Consider the following 24,337-nt stretch of genomic DNA (forward strand, 5'->3'; position numbering starts at 1 on the left):
AACTTGGAATAAATTTAACCATGGATATCAAAAGATCTCTATGATGAGAATTATAAAATATTAATGAAAGAAGTAGAATAAGACAAAAATTGAAAAATTTTAATATTCATGGACTGGAAGAATCAATATCATTAAAATATCCATACTACTGAAAGCAATTTACAGATTCAATGCAATACCAATTGAAATACTAGGGACATTCTTCTAAGATATAGAAAAAATGATGCTGACATTCATATAGAAACACAGAAGACCCTGAACAACTAAAGCAATTTTATATAACAAAAACAAAGCTGGAGGCATCACAATACCAGATTTCAAGACATATTATATGGCAGTCATCATCAAAACAGCCTACTACTGGCACAAAAACTGATGTGTAGACCAAGGGAGTTGAACATAAACTCCAAAAATCAACCCACACATCTATAACCAACTTTTTTTTAAAAGATTTTTATTTATTTATTTGACAGGTAGAATTACAGACAGTGAGAGAGACAGAAAGGTCTTTCTTCCATTGGTTCACCCTCCAAATGGCTGCAATGGCTGGAGCTGTGCTGATCCAAAGCCAGGAGCCAGGTGCTTCTTCCTGGTCTCCCATGCGTGTGCAGGGGCCCAAGTAACTGGGCCACCTTCTACTGCTATCCCAGGCCATAGCAGAGAGCTGGATTGGAAGAGGAGCAACTGGGACTAGAACTAGCACCCATATGGGATGCCAGTGCCGAAGGCAGAGGATTTACCTAGTGAGTCACGGCGCCGCCCTCTACAACCAACTTTTTTAACAAAGGAGATAAAATCAATCCTTAGAGCAAAGACAGTCTCTTCAACAAATGGTGCTGGGAAAACTGGATCACACACAGAAGTATGAAATAGAGCTGTACCTTATACTTTATATAATAATCCACTCAAAATGGATAAAAAATGTAAATCTATGACCTGATACCATCAAATTATTAGAAAACATTGGGGAAAACCTGCAAGATATTGGCTTAGGCTAAGACTTCATGGCAAAGACCACAGAGGCACAGGCAATCAAAGCCAAAATTGACAAATGGGATTACATCAAATTGAGATGCTTCTGCACTGCAAAAGAAACCCTCAGAAAAGTGAAGAGGCAACTGACAGAATGGGGAAATTATTTGCAAATTATCCAACTGATAAAGGATTAATATCCAGAATCCATAAATAGCTCAAGAAACTCAACAACAAAACAAACAACCCAGTGGAAAATCCCTCCCTTAACTCATGTGGCAGGTTACAATCAAAATACAGGCATGCTTAAAACATAAATTAATTTCATGTTTAGAGTTGAGTCTCATCCTCAAGATACCTTATTCTGTGTGTGCAAATATTCCAAAATCTGAACAAATCTGAAACCTGAAACACTCTGGTCCCAAGCCTTTTAGATAAGGGATATTAAACTTGTATAGGGATCCTGGAATTGAGAATATACTCTCCTTCAAGTTTTAGCTTAAAAGCACAAAACATAGTGCATTTCATGGAGCTGTGCTAGTAATCCCTGCATGTGAAAGTGTGACAAAGATGTTGGAACTCTAACCATTCAGTGAAGAAATCAATTGATGCAATCTCATCTATATTATAGGTTATTCATTCCACTTTGATCCAGCCCTACTAAGTATGCCAGGCATATAAAAGTGGATAATAAGGTCTCTACATTAAGGAGTATAGTATTTACCTTGATGTACACAAGCAACACTGTTGTGTCATAAATATAATAGAGGAGGCAAAGTGTTAAAAGATGCAACTCAATGATTACGGAAATAATTGTTTTAAATCTATACGGAGTATGGTTTTATTGCAAAAGAAGAATAAAGTTTATTAAATTATACTATGGTTTTAACTTACGAACATCCTGTGAATCAGACATAATGACACCAAAGAGATCAACATCTTCATAGATGATACGAAGAAAGAAAAGGAACACTGTGCAGCAACTCGTCTGTTCACAGGGCCTAAATAGCCTTTCATTTGAATTTATTTTTACCCAATATGAAAATTACTGTTCCATATATCACACTTCTATTGACATTGCAGAATGTTTCAGAGAGATGCATTACCTTGGTGATAACCTTCAATCTTATTTATAGGCTTTCTTTGCAAATTCCAGGATCGAGATCAGCTGCCTGTGCATTCCTTTCTCAATGAAGCAAATTGCATCATTCACAAAGATGTGGTCTAGATTATGGTTGGCAAGTTTGAATAAACAAATGTATTTAATGTGTGAGATCTGAGTCTAATGAGTGTACTTAGGTTGACACCTCCCTATAATTAGTTTGTGATCTTTTGAAATAACTCCCACTCCTAATAACAAATCATACTTTTTTTGTACTTATTCTTGCTTGGGCAACTTGGTTTAAATGCCAAATGCTTTGGCAATCTCTGTATAACACAGAACAAAATGATCTCAAGAAGTTATATCAGATACAGTAAATCTAAATGATTCAAATGTATATTGCTGACATATGACAGCTAAATGACTACTCAGTACTAGATTTGCCTTTCATTAAACTAAAAAAAATTGATTCAGCCAATACATGTTAGAAATAATTATGCACTGCCTGTGCCATAGCTCACTAGGCTAATACTCTGCCTGCGGTGCCGGCATCCTGGGTTCTAGTCCTGGTTGGGGCACTGGATTCTGTCCCAATTGCTCCTCTTCCAGTCCAGCTCTCTGCTGTGGCCCGGGAGTGCAGTGGAGGAAGGCCCAAGTGCTTAGGCCCTGCACCCGCATGGGAGACCAGGAGGAAGCACCTGGCTCCTGGCTTTGGATGGGCTGGCTGCAGCGGCCATTTGGGGAGTGAACCAATGGAAGGAAGACCTTTCTCTCTGTCTCTCTCTTTCTCACTGTCTAACTCTGCTTGTCAAAAAAAAAAAAAAAAAAAAAAAAAAGAATGAAATAATTATGCACTGGATCCCTGGGTAACACGCCCAAACTTAACTAAAAGGACTTTTGGTGAAGTTGTTGAGGTATCTCATTACTCTATAGCTTCAAATTTTCCATCAAATAATTTAAAAGGAATAGAAAAATTCTCTTCTGAGTATAGTGAATCAAGATGACCTATTATTTTCCCAGAAGGACTGACTGCACAGGTAACTAGGGTACCATACTATTGGGAAATTCTTTAACAGTTTGTTTCACTGCTTTCTCATTAGTCAACCTCAATCACAGCAAGCACAGTGATTTTTTTTTATAGTTTTTTATTTTTTTATTTTTTGACAGGCAGAGTGGACAGTGAGAGAGAGAAACAGAGAGAAAGGCTTCCTTTGCCATTGGTTCACCCTCCAATGGCTGCCGCGGCCGGCGCACTGCGCTGATCCGAAGCCAGGAGCCAGGTGCTTCTCCTGGTCTCCCATGGGGTGCAGGGCCCAAGCACTTGGGCCATCCTCCACTGCACTCCCGGGCCACAGCAGAGAGCTGGCCTGGAAGAGGGGCAACCGGGACAGAATCCCGGCGTCCCGACCGGGACTAGAACCTGGTGTGCCGGCGCCGCTAGGCGGAGGATTAGCCTAGTGAGCCACGGCGCCGGCCAAGTGACATTGTAAAACTGTTTGCTAGCACCAAGAACCAAGGTCCATACAGATGAATACAGCTTATTGGAGTACGTACTTATACAAACATACATCAATTTGGCAATAGTTTTCTAAATGGTACACTATTTCCAACTTGCTGATAAATTCAATGCACTTTCTTATTATATAAATATTTATCATATCACTATAATATTACAATGAGGGAAATTTTGTGATATTGAAATAACTGAGAATACTTGAGATATGAGCCTCCTCTGGGAATTTCTAGCTTGTACACTCTAACATCAGCAAGAGAAATGAAAAATTCTAGCTATAATGATTCTTTTTTTTTTTTTTTTTTTTTTTTTGACAGGCAGAGTGGACAGTGAGAGAGAGAGACAGAGAGAAAGGTCTTCTTTTGCCGTTGGTTTACCCTCCAAATGGCCGCCGCGGCCAGCGCGCTGCAGCCGGCGCACCGCGCTGATCCGATGGCAGGAGCCAGGAGCCAGGTGCTTCTCCTGGTCTCCCATGGGGTGCAGGGCCCAAGCACCTGGGCCATCCTCCACTGCAATCCCTGGCCACAGCAGAGAGCTGGCCTGGAAGAGGGGCAACCGGGACAGAATCCGGCGCCCCAACCGGGACTAGAACCCGGTGTGCCGGCGCCGCTAGGCGGAGGATTAGCCTAGTGAGCCGCGGCGCCGGCCGCTATAATGATTCTAATCTCTTTCTAGGCATTCCTTTACTAAGAATATATCTACCAATGCAATTTTTACCTATTCGTGGAATAATGATCAAATGTTCTAAGTGGGAAGATGTGTGCAAGCCTGAGTGAAGAATTATAAACAGTATATTTATTTTGCCTCCAGAATTCTCTGTCCACTTAATTACATACTTCAATTACATTAACATTATTTCTCTTGGGAATTTTCCATTAACTGATCAATCTGTCCATTAGACTATGTTCTTTGACATCATATTGAGCTCCTGCTCTGGTCTGCTACCCACCCCCACCCCCCATTAGTGCTAATTAGGTCTCCTTGGATCAGGGAGAATGATGCAGTTCCATCATGGAATTCTCTCTCTATGCTGTAGACAATGATGCACAGCTTTATTTATTATGCATTGAATACTTTCAAATTGTCCTAATTTCTGCATGATATTATGTCAACCTGCTCTTCTTTTAAAGTTATTAAAATATCTAATCTTTTCAAAGCTAAGTTATTAGAAAAAAATACACTGATTTCCATACCAATAACTTCTAATTGTGGCTAGACTTAAAGAGTGGAGGAGAAGGTGGGATGGAGAGAGGGAGGGAGGAAGGAAGGGAAAGAAAAAAAGAAAGGAAAGAAAAGGAAGTAATTTATCAAAGAACAGTATTTGCAGCATCTCATACAAAATATTTTAATAACTACTTTATGAGATTGATTAATCCAATTTCTAGTTTAAAGCAAATATATTAGATTTTTAAAAGTAGTTTAAAAGTAGTTAGGTCAATTCTTATACTTAATGGAATTAAAGACTCGGTGACACTAACTTTCTTCCTTTTGTATTCTTCCTCTCTATAGATATCTCCTCAAAATATCTTTTGTTCAAATCATCTTAGAAACTTAATTGATTAATCGATAAATACAGAAATGATGAATATTAGGGGTGGGAGTGGAAAGAGAAACACTCAGAAATAGAATTAAATGGTTTACTTCCATAAGATCTAATGTGTGATATGGGTTGCCATTTAATTTAAGTAGCAATATGAGTTTATGCTTGAATTATTTCTTTTAATAACTACTAAATTACAAGTAAATGCTAAAGAAAAAATGATAAAGACTGGTGTATTTTAAAAGAGGTGAAAGAGATCTAGCAATTAAAAATGTGAAAGAACTTGTTTAATCCTGTTTCAAACAAACTGTAAAAAGGCATTTTGAGACAACTGGGATGTTTTTTTTCTGGACTGAGTATTACATGATACCAAGGAAATAGTGTCAATTTATAATGAATTGTAGTTATATAAAAATAATTTCTGTAGCTTTTATTGATATACACTGAGTTAGGAATAAAATGGGACACTGTCTGGCATTTGCTTCACATTTTAGGAAAGGAAAAAAAGAGGGAGTTAGGGAATGTGTGTGATGTAAATAAACTAAAATTCTGATCATCACTGTCTGTTCTAGATGATGATTACATGGGGCTTCATTGGACTATTCTCTCTTTTGTGTATGTTTTAAATCTTTTACAATAAAAAGATGTTTTAAATAAAATAAAAGTAGTACATTGTCAACACATGAAAGTACAAATAATAAAAGGCCTGTAAAAGCGAAAATATGAAAGTCCTCCTTTACACTGCCATCAGGTGCTGAGTCCAGTTTCTTGTCTTCAACACAGGAAAAAAATTCATGACAGACACAAGCAAGGAATAGTAGAAAAATATGATTTATTTGCAAATATGAGAGTGAGAATAGGCATGCTAGAAATTGAGCTGCACCCAAGGTTCATAGAAATCCCTTTAAGCAATCTGGAGAAATTGAATATTCATGGGTGATGGTATTTGGGCTGGGTTTTAATTGAATATTTATATGAAACAGTGCTTGAGGAGGGATTTGAGGACCACACACTTGGCCTACCTTTTTTGGAAGTTTCAGAAATCTCATGGTGGCAGGAACACGATAGGAATAGGAGTGTCAACCATGGTGATTTTATTGTTATAATTGGGTATGGGTCACTACAGGACACGGTTAGCTGCCATGTTGGATATTTTAACTGCCACCTGTCCTCGGCAGCAACTTTGTGGAAATAGTGGTTTCAGATTACCTCATTTGCAGCATGAGGACTGACATATTTGAGTGGAACAGGTGGGATTGTAGAGAAGGGCTGGGCATCTCAGATCTCTCCTTGCTAGCTACTTCCTTGGCTATATCACGATCACACCCAAATCCTCTCAGGAGGAAACTACTATTAACCATCTGCTGAGTGTATAAATATGGACATTTCTGTCATATGTATACCCTATTATATTTTTACCAAAAATGCTTTAATGTCTTATTAAAGTAATATTCTAGATAACTTCTATGTTGGAAAATTCAGAACTACCTTATACTTAGAAACTGTTAGATAGTATTTCATTGTTAGGATCTTTTGTATACATGGATGATTTTATTTTTACAATTCCATATGAATAAACATATACTCTGTCCCCATGTTTTTGTTTTTTTATCATTTTTTTCTATGAGAGTCAGACACAAAGATTCCATCTGCCAGGTCCTTTCTCCAATGCCTGCATCATATAGGACTGGACTCAGCTGAAACCAGGGCTGGAAACTGGACAGGTCTTCCACACTCAGTGACTTGAGGTATCACCACTGCCTCTCAGCGTGTACATTAGCAGGAAGCCAGAATTCGGAATGGAATCAAGAGTCACCCGAGACTCTCCAATATGGGATGCAAGTGTCCAAAGCACTGTCTTAACATCTTACATAACTCTTTGTACACAGTGTGACTCCATCTGCACTACGAAGCTTTAGAAATACAATTGGGGCAGCCAGAGCCGTGGCCCAGTAGGCTAATCCTCCACCTGTGGCACTAGCACACCGGGTTCTAGTCCCGGTCGGGGCGCCGGGATTCTGTCCCAGTTGCCCCTCTTCCAGGCCAGCTCTCTGCTGTGGCCCGGGAGTGCAGTGGAGGATGGCCCAAGTGCTTGGGCCCTGTACCTGCATGGGAGACCAGGAGAAGCACCTGGCTCCTGCCTTTGGATCAGCGCAGTGCTCCGGCCACTGTGGCCATTGGAGAGTGAACCAACAGAAAAGGAAGACCTTTCTCTCTGTCTCTCTCTCTCTCTCACTATCCACTCTGCCTGTCAAAAAAGAAAAAAAAAAAAGAAATAAAATAAATACTATCAGGGGAGTTGGCCAGAGCTGTGGCATAGTAGGTTAATCCTCTACCTGTGGCACCAGCATCCCATATGGACTCAGGTTCTAGTCCTGGCTGCTCCTCTTCCAATCCATCTCTCTGCTGTGGCCTGGGAAAGCAGTAGAAGATGGCCCAAGTGCTTGGGCCCCTGCACCTATGTGGGAGACCTAGAAGAAGCTCCTGGCTCCTAGCTTTGGATCAGCACAGCTCTGGCCGTTGAAGCCATTTGAAGAGTGAACCAACAGAAAACATTTATCTCTTGTCTCATCCTCTCACTGTCTGTAACTCTACCTCTCAAATAAATAAATAAAAATCTTTAAAAAAAAAAAAAAAGAAATACAATTGACGGGCCAGTGCTCTTGTTCAGTGGGTAAAGCTGCCTCTTGCAGAGCCAGCATCCCATATGGGTGTTGGTTCAAGACCTGGCTGCTCCACTTCTGATCCAGATCCCTGCTAATGCACTCAGGAAAGCAGTGGAAGAAGCCCAAGTACTTGGGCCTCTGCACCCAAGTGGGAGACCCAGAGGAAGCTCCTAGTTCCTGGATTTGGATCAGCCCAGCTCCAGCCTTTGTGGCTATTTGGGGAGTTAACCAGTAGATGGAAGATTTTTTTTTTTTTTTTTTTGACAGGCAGAGTAGAGAGAGAGAGAGAGAGAGAGAGAGAGAAAGGTCTTCCTTTGCCATTGGTTCACCCTCCAATGGTCGCCACGGCTGGCGCGCTGCGGCCAGCACACTGTGCTGATCCGAAGGCAGGAGCCAGGTGCTTCTCCTGGTCTCCCATGGGGTGCAGGGCCCAAGCACTTGGGCCATCCTCCACTGCACTCCTGGGCCACAGCAGCGAGCTGGCCTGCAAGAGGGGCAACCGGGATAGAATCTGGCGCCCTCACTGGGACTTGAACCCGGTGTGCCGGCGCCGATAGGTGGAGGATTAGCCTATTGAGCCGCGGCACCGGCCAGATGGAAGATCTTGATCTCTCACTCTCTGACTCTGTCTCTCCCTTTCTCTCTAATTCTGCCTTTTAAATAAATAAATATTTTTAAAAAGAAGAAGAAAGAAACAGAATTGAGAAGCAGTCTGAAATAGTGCACAAGTAGGCTACTACATTCTGGCTGCCTGGGTCCTAATCTCAGTTAGTGAGAAGTTGAGTGATCTTGGGTATATTGTTTAATTCTCTCAACATTAAATTTTTCTTCTGAAATTAAGGTTAATAATCACAGTGATTTATAACTTTATTATGAGAACAAATAATACATATAAGGTATTCAGAGCAGCTCATGACCCACATAGTGTGTCATCAATCATTATTATTAATGCAAACTGGATTGATTTACATTCCAACCAATGAAAGAAAAGTCAATCTTTTTAATCTGGCGGAAAAAAATCACCTTGTTACAATTTTCATTTTCTTAATATTTACTGAAGTTGAACATTTGTTTATAGATTTTTTTTGGTTACTTGTATATTATATCTGTGCAATATTAACATAGTGTCCCATTTGCCCATTTTCCCACAAACTTAGTAAGGGCAGATTCTGAACATTCTCCTAAAAGCTCTGATCAGACCTAAAATCCCAGAGAAGTATGTATACTTCAGCTTCAATCTCTCCTATAGAAATTCCAGAGGATATTTACCCATGACTATATATCCAACCAACACTCTCACCAAGATGCTGGATGAAATTGGTTTTGTGTGTGTGTGTGTATGTGTGTTTCACAGTTTTAATCAGTTCCCATCCACATTTGCTGTCTGTAGATTTTTGAAAGTGGTAAAAGGCACATAGGTAACCAAAATGTAGAGCTTGTTCAGCAAATCTTCATCCTTATTATGTTTTCTAGACAATCTCGCATGAATGCAGAATGGGACATTCCTTATTCCTTTGGCCCAGACAGTTTTATTGAGCCTGGTTATCAATGCACACATCTGGAGTTCCTATCTCATTCATGGCAAACTTCTGGATTCCTTTGAGTGCCTGAGGGGCACACTTCAGGAAGCCCACTCCATGGATGCACTTGTGAATACTGATGATATACTCTCAGGTCACCACTTTGTTGATGGCAGAATTGCCATTCTTCTTCTTGTCACTAGGTGGGAGCCATATTGTAAGGCCCAAGTTAGAAAGTGAAATTCTATTTTTTAAAAAATTAGTTCTTTGGGGCTGACATTGTGGTACAACAAGTTGGCTTGCTGACATCTATATCCCATATTGGAGTGCCAGTTCCAGACCTAGCCACCGCACTTCCGATCCATCTCCTTGCAAATGTGCCTGGGAAGGCAGCAGAAGATGGCCCAAGTTACGTAGGCACTTTTTACCCATATGTGAAGCCAGGATGGAGTTCCAGGTCCCTGACTTCTGCCTGACACAGCCCCAGCTGTTGTGGTCACTTGGGGGAGTAAGCCAGTGTCGCTCCCCGTCTTCGCGGGGGAACGACACAGGACCCTGCGCTGTTCTTTCTGTCTGCTCGGCCCTCCCCGGGTTTGCTGCTGGTTCTTCCCGGGTTGGCTACTATCCCTTCCACCTCCGTGGAAGGGCAGTTCCCCCTGGCCACATTCCCCACTTCTGCAGGGGAGCGGCACACCGCCGGCCGGCTCGTCTCGGGGGCTGCACAGGTGTTCCTTCAGCTAGATGTTCCCCATAGATGTTCCCGGTGCATGCCGTCTCTCTCCTCCTTTATAGTCCTCCTCCGCCAATCCTAACTCGGCTGCCCACACGCCGAGTACGCTGCTCTCCAATCAGGAGCAAGTCCTACAGTTTATTGGTTGAACTGGAGGCAGCTGTGCGGAAGCTGTTTACTTCTCTCCCAGCGCCATATTGTGGGAGAGCAGATGCATAGAATAAGTCCTAATTCCAGTAACTCAGTCCAGTCCGGATTGCTCCCCACAGCCAGTAGGTAGAAGATCTCCTCTCTGTGTACGTAACTCTCTCTCTCTATAATCTCCTCTCCCTATGTATAACTGCCTTTTCACACAATAATTTTTTTATATTTATTTGACAGGTAGAGTTATAGACAGTGAGAGAGAGACAGACAGAGAGAAAAGTCTTCCTTCCGTTGGTTTACCCTCCAAAATGGTCGCTATGGCCGGCGCTGTGCCAATCCAAAGCCAGGAGCCAGGTGCTTCCTCCCGGTCTCCCATGCGGGTGCAGGGCCCAAGCACTTGGGCCATCCTCCACTGCCTTCCCGGGCCACAGCAGAGAGCTGGACTGGAAGAGGAGCGACTCTGGGACTAGAACCTGGTGCCTATATGGGATGCCGACGCCTTAGGTAGAAGATTAACCAAGTGAGCCATGGTGCTGGCCCCTCACACAATAATTTTTTAAAAAAGGAAATAAAGTACTATTTAAAAATTAGTTCCTAGAAGGCACTTGGAGCAACACAGGCAGCCAACACTTTTTAGCCAAGATCACAGAAAGAAGGAAAGAACATAGATGCAAGCTCAACATGCTCCTCCATGCTGTTCCTGGATGAATTTGCCAAATCCTAAGCACTTTCAAGCCCAGAAGTGTCAGAAAACCCACAGGGATGAGAAAATAAGAATTGATGTTCAAGAACTATGAAGGGAAACAACTTTAGCTTTGAGTTAAACCCCAGAAAGACAAAGGAAACAAACCAAATTACATCATACCTTATATAAACTGAAGTTTCATCACAGATCATCTTAATAATTGATTAAACCAAAGTATTCTATTCTTACACTGACTTTGTAGCAAAAAGAAAAATAAACCCTCTCTAGAAGGAATATAAAATCATTCAAATGTCATCAGTTTTTAGACCTAATATCCAGCATTTAATAAAAAATTACTAAGCAGGCCAAAAGACAAGACCACAGTACCAAAAACCAAAAGTGAAAACCAACAAGAAGAAAAGGGAGACAACAGAAATGAATGCAAAGACCAAATGAATCATATAATGAAGTTATTGCTTATGGAAAAGAAACAATTCCTCCAAACAAGAAAAAATAATCTGAATAGCGGACTTCTCATCTTAAGTTATAAAAGAAAATAACTGTCAAGCTATATTTATTTTTCTAAAAAAATGTGGGGCAGAGATTGATATTCCATCTGCATAATGGCCATAACAGCCAGGACAGGGTCAGCCAATCTGAAGCCAGGGGACTGAAACTCAATCCAGGTCTTCCATATGAGTGGCAAGGACCCAGATACTGGGGTCATCTTCTGCTGCTTTCCTAGGCACATTAGCAGGGAACTAGATCAGAAGTAAAGCATCTCAGATGTGAGCTAGCGTCCGTACTGGATGCCTGATACTGCAGGCAGTAGCTTAACTCACTGTACCACAGTGCCAGAAACTGTCAAGCTATATTTCTATACCTAGAAAAAATAAGCACCAAAAGTGAAAGTTTTTTTCTTTGTTTTTTAAAAGGTTTATTTATTTATTTGAAAGGCAGAGTTACAGAGAAGCAGAGGCAGAGGCAGAGGCAGAGAGAGAGAGAGAGAGAGAGAGAGAAAGGTCTTCCATCCATTGGTTCACTCCCCAAATGACTGCAATGGCTGGAGCTGTGCCAATCCAAAGGCAGCAGTCAGGAGCTTCTTTCAAGTCTCCCACCCAGTCGCAGGGGCCCAAGGGCTTGGGCCATCTTCTACTGCTTTTCCAGGCCATAGTAGAGAGCTGGATTGAAAGAGGAGCAGCTGGCCGGCGCTGCGGCTCACCAGGCTACTCCTCCACCTGTGGTGCCAGCACCCCAGGTTCTAGTCCCAATTGGGGCACTGGATTCTATCCCGGTTGCTCCTTTTCCAGTCCAGCTCTCTGCTGTGGCCCAGGAAGGCAGTGGAGGATGGCCCAAGTGCTTGGGCCCTGCACCCGCATGGGAGACCAGGAGGAAGCACCTGGCTCCTGGCTTCAGATCGGCGCAGTGAGCCGGCCTCAACACGCCGGCCATAACAGCCACTTGGGGGGTGAACCAATGGAAAAATGAAGACCTTTCTCTCTATCTCTCTCACTGTCTAACTCTGCCTATTGAAGAAAGAAAGAAAGGAAGGAAGGAAGGAAGGAAGGAAGGAAGGAAGGAAGGAAGGAAGGAAGGAAGGAAGGAAGGAAGGAAGGAAGGAAGGAAGGGAGAGAAGCAGCTGGATCTTGAACCAGCATCCATATGGGATGCCAGCACTACAGGCGGTGGCTTTACCCGCTATTCCACAGAGCCAGCCCCAAAAAAGAAATTTTATAAGTTTAAAAAGTTCAGTTTATGGTCATACAACTTGCATATAGTTAATGCCAGTGAATTATATGCTGAAAAATGGCTGATAGTAATTTTATATTATATATTTTACCACAGTTCTTTTTTCATTAAAGGAAGAGGAAAAATTAAACTGAAGGTGGGAGTAATGTGATAAGTAAATTATAAGGTTTTTTTTTTTTTTTTTTTTTTTTAAGTGATGAAGATGGGGTCGGCACTGTGGTGCATCAGGTTAACGCCTTGGCCTGCAGTGCCGGCATCCCATATGGGCGCCAGTTGGAGACCTGGCTGCTCCACTTCCAATCTGGCTCTCTGCTATGGCCTGGGAAAGCAGTAGAAGATGCCCGAGTCCTTGGGCCCTTGCACCTGCGTGTGACACCCCGAGGAGGCTCCTGGCTCTTTGCTCCTGGCTCCTGGCTCCGGATTGGCTCAGCTCTGGCCAACTGGGGAGTGAACCATCAGATGGAGGACCTCTCTCTCTCTCTCTCTCTTTCTCCTCTCTATGTGTAACTCTTTCAAATAAATAAATAAATCTTAAAAAAAAATAAAGTGATGAAGAAATAAAGAAAATTTTAAAAAGCTGAAAGAAATTTTCAGTAGCAAATCAAACTTAAAAGGAATATTAAAGGCAGTTTTTCAAAGACAATGAAAATAATCCCACATAGAAATATAGAAATTCAAGACAGAACAAAGGACAGCCGTAAGTAATCAAAACATCAGAAAATAATTCCCTTTAAAGAAGGAGACCAAGGTATACATAAATGAAAATAAAAGCAAAAGGCAGGAGAGTAGCATATGGAGTCAGAGTATCCTGGTGTCCTGCCATTGTTCAGGATGTGATAAAAGTGAAAGTGCATAATATTTAGTCAAGGATGCCTATTATAATGTAAATGATTACTACTAGAAAATACTGTATAATCAACTATTAATCAAAGAAAAAAGATTTGCAAAAATAATTCATCAATTAAAGAGGAAAGGAAAGAAAATAAAAGTGAGAAGCACAAAAAGGAAACAATAAAATGATAAACTGAGAATTCAGATATATCAGCAGTTGGAATGAAATTCCCCATCTAAAGAAAATCATCAGACTGGATTAAAAAATAAAACTCAATATTGCTTACACAGACATACTTATATAAGGGCATACTGGGATTAAATCAATATATTGGAAAAATCTATACAAAGCAAAACAAAAGAACATTGTTACTGCTGTACAACTATCTGGAAAAAAGCAACATTTTTAGAGGTAGTAAATATTTATGATAAAAGGGTCAATCAACTAAATGGACTTACTGATTATAAATTTGCATGCCCTTAGTGAGAGCCTTAAAGTATCTGAAACAAAAATTAAAAGAATGAGGGATAAATGTGCATCACAATTAGATCTGAAGATTTGAATATTTCTATTTCAGTGATGGAAAGAACATGCAAAAAATAATATAAGCATTTTAACAAGATTAATGAGTCTTATTTAACTGCTATACATAACACTATAACATATTTATTTTTTCAATAAAACATTTGACAAGATTGACAAAGTGCATATCATAGATCAAATCTCAACAAATTTCAAAACACTGTAATTATTAATTATAAAAATCTAGGCTGGAAATCAATAATAAAAAAAGAAAAGATCCAACTGTTTGGACAAAAGCAATAAACTTCTAAATAGCTCATGGGTCAAAAAAAAATCAGAAAAATTTTGAGCTGAATAAGGGAAAACAGCATATCAGAAATTGAGAGATACAACTAAAACTGTGCTCAATAAAATTCAAAACTTGAAATATTGCTATTAAAGAAATAAAATGCTAAAAAAAGAAATAAAATGCTACAATTCAACAACTATTAACCTCAGTAAATAAACATATAGTTTTTATTTTCACTACGTATGTTCTACTTCAATCTTTTTAAGTTTACCTTAAAAAATTGTTTTAAAGAAAAAGACACTACTTTAAGATAGTCACACGTGCAGCAACTATTGAGCAGATCTCAAAGTCTGTGAATGTGCTTTATAAACCAGTCAACTCTCACTCTTCCTAAATGTATTGACAATCCTTTGCACACCCTAATCTCCCAGGTAGTTTTATTTGTTCGCTTTTTCTGTCTTATACATGCTTTATAGTAAGATAAGCCTTTTCAGAACTACCTGCAGTAAAAGAGAATATCCAGACATTTGGTGGTTCAGTCACCATTCCTCAAACAGGCAGACACAAGCTTCTGCTACAACAGAAAAAACCAGTTCCTCTGCAGGCATTCATCTCACCACACCCAAACAGCAAGAAATATCTATTTAAGCATAGTAATGATCACATTAGCTTCAAAATAAGATTTGCTAAGTATGAAATTTACAGTGGTTATAACCTCAGACACTGCCTGATCCCCTTTGTGACATAATAAAATACAAAGTAAAAATAGTTAGTTGCTTATTTAATGTTGTCTGAACAGCAGGTGTTTCATTACTGCAATCTACTGCAATTGATGCTACCACTGTACCTTATGAATGAAACTAAGTATTGTTTTGGGAAAACAATGAATTCGGTATTTCAGTTCTAGAATGTAACAACTAATGTGTGAAATAAAAATGTCACAATCTACTTGTGAATTTTCATTTGAAAGCATATGGTGTGGGTGTATGTGTATTAGAAAGTATTCAACTTTATTCACCTCATAAATAGAATTAATTGATCTGTGAGCATACTTCTGAAAGACGTAACTGGAAACATCAGACCAACTTACCAATATAATTCTCAAACAAAATATTAAAGAGCTTTAAATCTGCCTTGCTTTCTTTTATATCACTAGAATATCCTTGGTCCATTTTATGTAGTTTCATTAAATAAAATTGTATAAGGCTATTTCTTCACTGAAATTGCTAACTTAATTTCTAATATCCTCCTACCACAGGATTTTTATTGGAAATCATACTCTGAGATGTAAACAGTCCAGTGCTCCCTATTGAATGTAAGTAATGCATTTCCTTAAGTACAATACAACCAGGAAGTGCCTCCCTGCCATGTACCTGGGTTTCTGCAGGAGCAGATGATTTCTTGCAGCATTAAAGATACCTCTTCTTCTCTGGCAGGATGGGCAAATCAGAATTCAGAATAAAACCTCCACTCTAATAATTTCTTCCTGGACTTCCCAATGCCAAAAGCAATGTCCCACTGTCCTTTGAGTGACTTTGAGTGGAGAATACTCCTTCCCACAAAGACACACAAAGGATTCCCTTTGTAAGTTTGCAACAGCCCAGTAAGCAGGGAGAATGATCTTAGGTCATCCTAGATATTGATAATTACCAAAGGGAAGATACTGTCCATTGGCTATCACCCCTTGTTGAAAGATAACGTGCATCTTGGAAATCTTTCTCTACCTCCATCTATTTCCGCATTCTCATCTCCCTTGCTCATTTTAACTTATTAGTACAGGTAATCCTGCTCACTGCAACTGCTTTCATTATTCCCAATCTTCACTCTTTTCTGCCTGAATCCTGACCTTAGTTTTTTCTGTGTCCTTAAAAATTACCAATACTTTTCTGTCAAAACTAAAACTCTAGCGACAGGCAGTTGGAGCAGTGGTTTAGTTGGCACCTGGGATGCCGGTATCCCCTACTGGAGTGCCTGGTCTGAGTCCCAGTACCTCTGCTTTCAATCCAGCTTGCCGCTGGTACACACCTGGGAGGCAGCAGATGATGGCAAAGGTACTTGGGTCTCTGACACCCATGTGGGAAATTCAGATGAAATTCCTGGCTCCTGGGTTTGGCTTGGCCAAGCCCCAGCTGTTGCACACATTTGGAGAGTGAATCAGCAGATGGAAGATCTGTCTTTCTCTCTCTCCCTCATGCTCTGGCTCTGTTTCCCTGCCTTTCAAATAAAATGAAAATAAAATTTTAATTGTAAAAAAAATCTAAAATTCTTTAAAAATAATTATCTTTCAAAAATGTGATTATTTCAGTGTTCAAAATATGTTGAATTACGGAATAAAATATTGATTTACATCTAGGACCCTCAAAAACAGATAAGGCACACAGACCTAAATGCTATTTCATGCTCTATTAAAAAGAGCCCTAAAATAACAATGTTCTATTAGTTTTTTATTTGTCAATTTTTCACTGAAGTGTCTCTAATACTGTGGTAATGCATTTCTAGCTAAAAGATACACTTCCGAGTGGGGAAAGCTTTTTTCTGAAAGCGAAACAAGGAGCAGCTCAATAATACCCTATTTGATAGAGTTCTAGTGACACTTCATTTTCACATACCTTCTGTAATTCAGTTTTCAAATAACCGTTTGAGGTAGGCAGGGCAAGCACCATTATTTGTACTTTAGCACTAGAACAGTCAGAATCAAGTGGCTTACACAGCATTCTAATACTTTCACTATAATACACTTTGCCTTTTCTTCAAGCATTCATAGCAATTCAAATACACACAGTACCAAGTCATCATCATAAACAGTTTCTAACTAGTACTTTAAAAAGTGACATTTTTTATTTTCTGTACCATCTACAAACCAGAAAGGGAGATGCTAAATAAATATTCATCCCAAGGGCTGTAGGGTCTAAAAGATATGTCCTCCATGGGGAAGAAGCACTAAGATTGTCCTAAGTGCATGTCCTAGTATCTGCTACTTAGCTGTACAAGCATGAGTCTATATCCTTCTGCTAAGGGGACAGCTTAAAGATTCAATTATCATGAGTTTACCAAGATATGTCAGTTTTATACCCTACTCCAAAGACTCAAATGAGATGAGTGCTGGACTTTGAGTATGCAGGAGCTCTATGAGTGACAAAGAGGTAAATTTGGGCCGTTGCTGTGGTATGGCAGGTAAAGCCACTGCCTGCAGCTCTGGCATCCCATATGGGTCTGATTCAAGTCCCAAATGCTCTACTAGCGATTGAGCTCCCTGCTAATGTGCCTTGGAAAGCAGCAGAAGATGGCACAAGTGCTTGGGCTCCTGCACCCACAAGGGAGATCCCATAGAGGCTCCTGGCTGCTAGCTTCAGATGGGCAGAGCTTCAGATGGGCCATTTGGGGAGTGAACCAGCAGATAGAAGCTCTTGCTCTCTCTTTCTAACTCTACTTTTCAAATAAATAAATAAATCTTTAAAAAAAAAAAGAGCTAAATTCTACTCTCCTTTTTTATCCCTAGCCATTTAATAGTACTTGGACTGTTTTCATGGTAAGAAGTAAGGAATTCCAGAGAGGGTAAGCTTGCCTAGGGAAGAGCACCAAGATGATTAAGAGAGCCACTATTGCCTGTTTTTGACTTGAGTTTCTAAGCATAGTAGAGAAATCAGTAACATGATGTTCCTTGTGGCTTGCTGGTCTCAGAAAGCCTGAAATCTTGATGGCTCCTGAATATATGAATCAGTCTCTAGTTATCTCTCTTTTTTTTTTTAAGAGTAATTATTTGAAAGGCAAAATGATGGGGCTGGCACTACGGCATAGTAAGCTAAGCCTCCGCCTATGGCAACTGTGGGGAGCAGCTCGGACTAGACTAAGTTACTGGAATTAAGACTTATTCTATGCATCTGCTCTCCTCTGTGGGGAGCAGCTCGGACTAGACTAAGTTACTGGAATTAAGACTTATTCTATGCATCTGCTCTCCCACAATATGGCGCTGGGAGAGAAGTAAACAGCTTCCGCACAGCTGCCTCCAGTTCAACCAATAAACTGTAGGACCTGCTCCTGATTGGAGGAGAGCAGCGTACTCGGCGTGTGGGTAGCAGAGTTGGGATTGGTGGAAGAGGACTATAAAGGAGGAGAGAGACAACATGCACCAGGAACATCTAAGGGGAACATCTGAAGGAACACCTGTGCAGCCCCCGAGAGAGCCGGCCGGCGGTGTGCCGCTCCCCTGCGGAAGTGGGGAATGTGGCCAAGGGGAACTGCCCTTCCACGGAGGTGGAAGGGATAGTAGCCAACCCGGGAAGAACCAGCAGCAAACCCGGGGAGGGCCGAGCAGCAGAAGAAAGAACAGCGCAGGGTCCTGTGTCGTTCCTCCGCGAAGAGGGGGAGCGACATAATGGTGCCGTGACTCGGATAGGAAACCTAGCTCGGATTAAGAAACCTAGGACGGATAGGAAACTTAGGACAGAAGAAACGGGAAGAAATGGGAAAATACCGGAGAGAGAGACTAGCAAAGAGCCTAGGTGCCGGAAGAAGCTATTGAAAGCCTAGGCATAGACTCGGATATGGACTGTGGGAAAGAAGTTAGGATTTAAAGTGAAAGCAAGAAGAAACTTAGACTCAGGTACGGACTGCAGGTTGAAAGTGAAAGTGAAACCTATAAGAAACTTAGACTTGGATACGGACTGTGGGGAGAGGCCAGGAGAAATGAGGGAGGAATATTGTTGGAAGAAAACTTAGGGAAACACACCGGGTAGAGAAAAATGTTAGGGAGGATGAAGCCGCGAGTGCAGGCCAAGCCATCTTGGAATTCTTCAAGTCACCCTGGGGAGCAAGAGGCGAAGATCTGGAACCAGAGGCAGAGACGTGGGCCGCCAGAATTCGCCAGGTTAGTCCGGGGAACTTGGACTGAATGCCGGTGGTGGCGGAAACATTCGCGGAAGCCGCCGCGTGCAGAGAGAGCACGGGGCGTTGGCGCGAGGCCGTGGTGCGGGCGCGAAGTGCGTGGAGACCGCGGAGCGTGCGCGCAGAGCCGGGAACCCGCCGGCGGGGCGAGGCGCCAGGAAGCCGCGCAGAGCTGTGAAGCCGCCGCGGGGCGGGCGCCGGCGGGGCGAGGAGCCGGGAAGCTGCGCAGATGAGAGAGGCGCGGGCTGAAGCGGCTCAGCCGGAAAGCTGCCGAGAAGCAGCCTCGGGGCGGGCGCAGCCGGGAAGCCGCGGGGATAAGAATGAGAGCGGGAAGCCGCAGGGATAAGAGAAACAGAAGTTTAGAAGTAAAGTGAGAAAAATAGGAATGCTGGAAGATAGAAGTAAAATGGGAGAAATAGGAATGCCCAGAGATAGAGAAATAGAGAAATAAAAAGGCCTCCCTACAACACTGCAATGTGAGAGCTTGGATTCGGTCTGCCTAATCAAGTGAGGCGATGAGCACCTGCGGGCAGCTAGCAGCTTATGCGCCGCAGGTCACCGAAGACAGGCACGAATTAACATCAGTAAGGCTTCCCCACAATACAACAATATTAAGCTTGGATTCGGTCTGCCTGATTTAAGGCGGTAAGCGCCAGCAAGCAGCTCGACCAGAGTATGAGCTGCAGGTCACCGAAGATAGGCACGAACCAACACTAATAAGTCTCCCCCACAATAAGGCAAGGAGAAGGCTTGGATTCGGTTTGCATGATAGAGCTTGTAAGCCCCTGCAGGCAGAGCAAAGCATGCGCTGCAGGGCACCGAACACAGGCACGCATCAGCGCCTAAAAACCTCCTCACAACATGGCGAAGAGAGGACCCGGATTCGGTTTGCCTGATGGATAGGACTTGTAAGAGCCTGTGGCAACTCTAGCAAGTAGAGCAGAGTGTGTGCTGCGGGACACCGAAGACAGGCGCGTATCAACGCTAAAAAAATAAAAAGAAAGGGGGATCTGTGGGGAGCAGCTCGGACTAGACTAAGTTACTGGAATTAAGACTTATTCTATGCATCTGCTCTCCTCTGTGGGGAGCAGCTCGGACTAGACTAAGTTACTGGAATTAAGACTTATTCTATGCATCTGCTCTCCCACAATATGGCGCTGGGAGAGAAGTAAACAGCTTCCGCACAGCTGCCTCCAGTTCAACCAATAAACTGTAGGACCTGCTCCTGATTGGAGGAGAGCAGCGTACTCGGCGTGTGGGTAGCAGAGTTGGGATTGGTGGAAGAGGACTATAAAGGAGGAGAGAGACAACATGCACCAGGAACATCTAAGGGGAACATCTGAAGGAACACCTGTGCAGCCCCCGAGAGAGCCGGCCGGCGGTGTGCCGCTCCCCTGCGGAAGTGGGGAATGTGGCCAGGGGGAACTGCCCTTCCACGGAGGTGGAAGGGATAGTAGCCAACCCGGGAAGAACCAGCAGCAAACCCGGGGAGGGCCGAGCAGCAGAAGAAAGAACAGCGCAGGGTCCTGTGTTGCTCCTCCACGAAAACGGGGAGCGACAGCAACTGTATCCCATATGGCCACCAATTTGTGTCCTGGCTGCTCTTTCAATCCACTTCTCTGCTTATGGCCTGGGAAAGCAGTAGAAGATGGCTCAAGTGCTTGGGCCCCTGCACCTGCATGGGAGATTCTGAAGAAGCTCCTGGCTCCTGGCTTCAGATCAGCTTAGCTCTGGCTGTTATGGCAATTTAGGGAGTGAACCAGCAGATAGAAGACCTTTCTCTCTGTCTCTCCCTCGCTCTGTCTGTAACTCTACCTCTCAAATAAAAAAAAAAAAGTTTGTTTTTTTTTTTTAATGTCAAAATGAAAGAGAGAAAGAGGTTTTCCATTCACTGGTTTACTCCCTAAATGCTTGCAACAGCCAAGGCTAGAATCAGGCCAGGTCAGGAGCCAAGAACTACATCTGGATCTCCGACAGGGAAGGCAGGGACTCAAGTATTTGGGCTATCATCTGCTGCCTTCCAGGCACATTAGCTGAGGGAGCTGCCAAGACTTCAACCAGGCACTTCAACATGGGGTGCAAGTGTCCCAAATGGCAGCTTAACCTGCTGCACCACAACGCCTAACCCTCCTTCTCTCTTTGAACTCACAGGATTTACATAAGCTTCAGTTAGCAGTCTCCAGTATTGCCTGCCAACCTCCTACTCATCCATTTTGACACAACTCAATCATTATCTCCTCCAGGAAGCCATTTCTTCCGTCTGTGCTCCCCACCATCACCCGGTATGCTCCTGCAGAGCCCCATGCTTATCTTAACATAGCTCTTACCACACATGATTGTAAACAGCTTGTCTGGTTTACCTAAAAGACAATAAAATATTGGATGATAAGCTCCACATCTTCTCTTTGTATTTCCAAAACCTAGCATAGAGCCTCCAAATGGAAGAAAGGAAGGAAGGAAGGGAGGGAGGGAGGGAAGGAGGGAGGGAGGGAGAGGGGGAGGAAGAGGGAGAGGGAGGGAGAGGTGTGCGGAGGACATGCTTATCCCTAATTCCATCCCAGAACTTCTGGTATCTTATGTCACTTCAGTTTGTCAGTTTATTCAGACTTCCTGTCTGAATAGCTGTATTGAGCTTTTTACTCTATTCTTGCTCTAATTCTCCCCAGACTTGGTTGAGAGGCTTTGGTTGAACACAGTCTGGTAAGACCCTGTAACTCAGGTTATCTTTGTCCTCAGAAAAAGCAGGAGACACAAAAAGTTCCATATTTGCTCCAGTTTCTTCTAACACCAGGCACAGTCCCACCCAATCCCAGAACAGTTTACTCATAAGCTCTCTCTCTGCTTGGTTTGCCTTGGTAAGATGGTCTGTTCAAACACTCATTGTCCAGTGTTTAGTTTTTGTTTGTTTGTTTTGCCCCAGTTTTCCTACTTGTCCTGAGCTGCCAGTATACTTGAATAACCCCCTCTGTTCATATTCACTTTTTCCTGTCTCCCTGCCATCAAACCAACTTTTCTTTTGTTTTCCTGTATTTTGTCTCAGATGACATTTCTCATTAAAAAATTGTCATTGAAATTCAATAAGGCCCAGAAGTCCTGATTCCACCTCATTCTACTTACTTCCTGTGGATTGGCCTTCAATTTCCACAGCTCCTTTTGAATTTGGTTTACGACAGTAAGCAGTTCTACCCTGGAACAACAACATGTACTTTGCTTGATGGTTTTTCCAGCCAAAACCATCTCATGATTGTCCCTTTTCTTCCCAATTCAACTTTCAGAAGCATATTCCCCCTTGAAGATAAGAATTATCAAACTGAAAGACAACATATGTCATTATACATTTCTGAGACAGACTACTTGCCTTAAAGTCATTAAAGTTATTTTTCCTAGAGCCTACTAATAACATTGACTGAATAACTGGTCAACTATTTAGAACAGCACTATGAATTGAGCCAAAATTATGAGTCTGAAATAGCTGGAGAGTTTTCTCTATAAACTTCCATGTGATCACACTGTGGTCATTGCATTTCATGGCATATCCATTTTTATAAGTGTGTTTATGAGTGCGAGAGGTAGCCACTGCTGCTCTGGTTTGCCAGCTTGGCCTGAATACTGTTATTTTAACCACATTCCCCTTTATAAAGAGCACAGTTGGTCAACAGTTCCAAATTCCTGAGGGAACTGTAACTGTTTGTACTAAGAAAAAGCAATGACACATCGTTTGGAAATTTGCTACTATTTAAACCACTACGGCCTTGAGGGTTTTTGTTTATTTGTTTATTTGTTTTCCAGAGTGATATCTTTAAACCCAAAGTACCATACCTCCGCCCCTTTTGCTGATGATGATTGACTCTAAGAGTGGAAAATGATTCTGGAGGACTGCCAGAATACCCAGACACCAGGAACCAATGCACCCATGTAAGCAAAGTCTCAGGGCTCAGCCAGTGTCCACATCAAGCCAAAACAATCACTTTTCTTTAAAAACTGATAATGAAAATGACCAGGGCCTGCCCTAGGGATAGAATAGTCTAAGACTCAGCAACGTAAGAACTCAAAGACTTCCTACAGATCAATTTTAGAGGAAGCAAAAAGGAGTTGTGTGAAAAGCCATGTCCTAGAGTAAAAAGGACTCAAGTATCTCTTTCTGCCAATCTGTTTTGACCACCTGTGTCTGGATATGAGCCATCCTAACCTCAAATGCCTGCACATTTCTTAGTCCAGTCAATCTACCTGAGTAGCTTTTCTTATATAGTACCAGATCAAGTCTGTTTACTTGATAATGTATCTTATTTTCCTCAAGCCAGTACTGCTTTTCCCTTCCAGATCCACCTTCTGCTTCACCCTGGTTATACAGCAATGACCCTGATTCAAAGCAAGCCTGATGATATCCAACAAAAAAAATCTGGATGGAGAAATATTAAGGCCCTGAGATTTTACTAATATTTGCAAATTGATAAGACCACCATAGTTTCTTGGATACTAGCAGAAGACATGAGACTTCTGGGTCAGAGACAAAGAACTTTATTACTCATTGTTCAATCAACACCCTGAGCCCCCACATTCATGTTAGTTCTCCTTATTTCTAAAGTCCCACAGAGGTTACATGATACATTCTAGGCAGATGCTGCTCAAATAGTAAGTTTAAAAACCCTTTGGTTGGGGATGGCACTGTGGCACAGAGGGTAAAGCCACCATTTGCAGTGCCAGCATCCCATATGGGTGCAGGTTTGAGTCCCAGCTGCTCCACTTCTGATCCAGCTCTCTGCTGTGGCTTGGGGAAGCAGTAGAAGATGACCCAAGTTCTTGAGCACCTGCACCCATATGGGAGAGCAGGAAGAAGCTCCTGGATCCTGGCTTCAGATCAGTGCTGCTATGGCTGTTGCGGCCATTTGAGGAGTGAACTAGTGGAGGGAAGACCTCTCTCTCTCTGCCTTTCCTTCTGTTTCTGTGTAACTACAACTTTCAAATAAATAAATAAATCTTAAAAAAAAAAAAAAAAACAACCTGAGCTTAGAAAACCGAGAACTAGGCTGCAAGAAAACCTGTCCAATCCTTAATCTAGAGGGAGAAACTTTATTTTTATTATACTGGGCAGGAAAAAAAAAAAAAAAACCTTAAGTTTTATACCAAGAAGAAGATACTATCTACCTTCTTTTCACTATGGAATATCTATGAAAGCATCATCCAGGAAA

The 24,337-nt window shown here is 42.1% G+C and overlaps 1 long non-coding RNA gene and 1 pseudogene across 1 annotated transcript in view; both read right to left on the reverse strand.

The window, feature by feature from the left end:
• Positions 1–24,337, reverse strand: part of LOC127492114 (uncharacterized) — a 111,082-nt gene that overhangs the window by 19,081 nt on the left and 67,664 nt on the right. The gene's annotated exons all lie outside the window — the stretch shown is intronic.
• Positions 8,100–9,720, reverse strand: LOC127492182 (large ribosomal subunit protein eL31 pseudogene; annotated as a pseudogene).

Source organism: Oryctolagus cuniculus, chromosome 9 (assembly GCF_964237555.1).
Source record: "Oryctolagus cuniculus chromosome 9, mOryCun1.1, whole genome shotgun sequence".
Classification (NCBI taxonomy): domain Eukaryota; kingdom Metazoa; phylum Chordata; class Mammalia; order Lagomorpha; family Leporidae; genus Oryctolagus; species Oryctolagus cuniculus.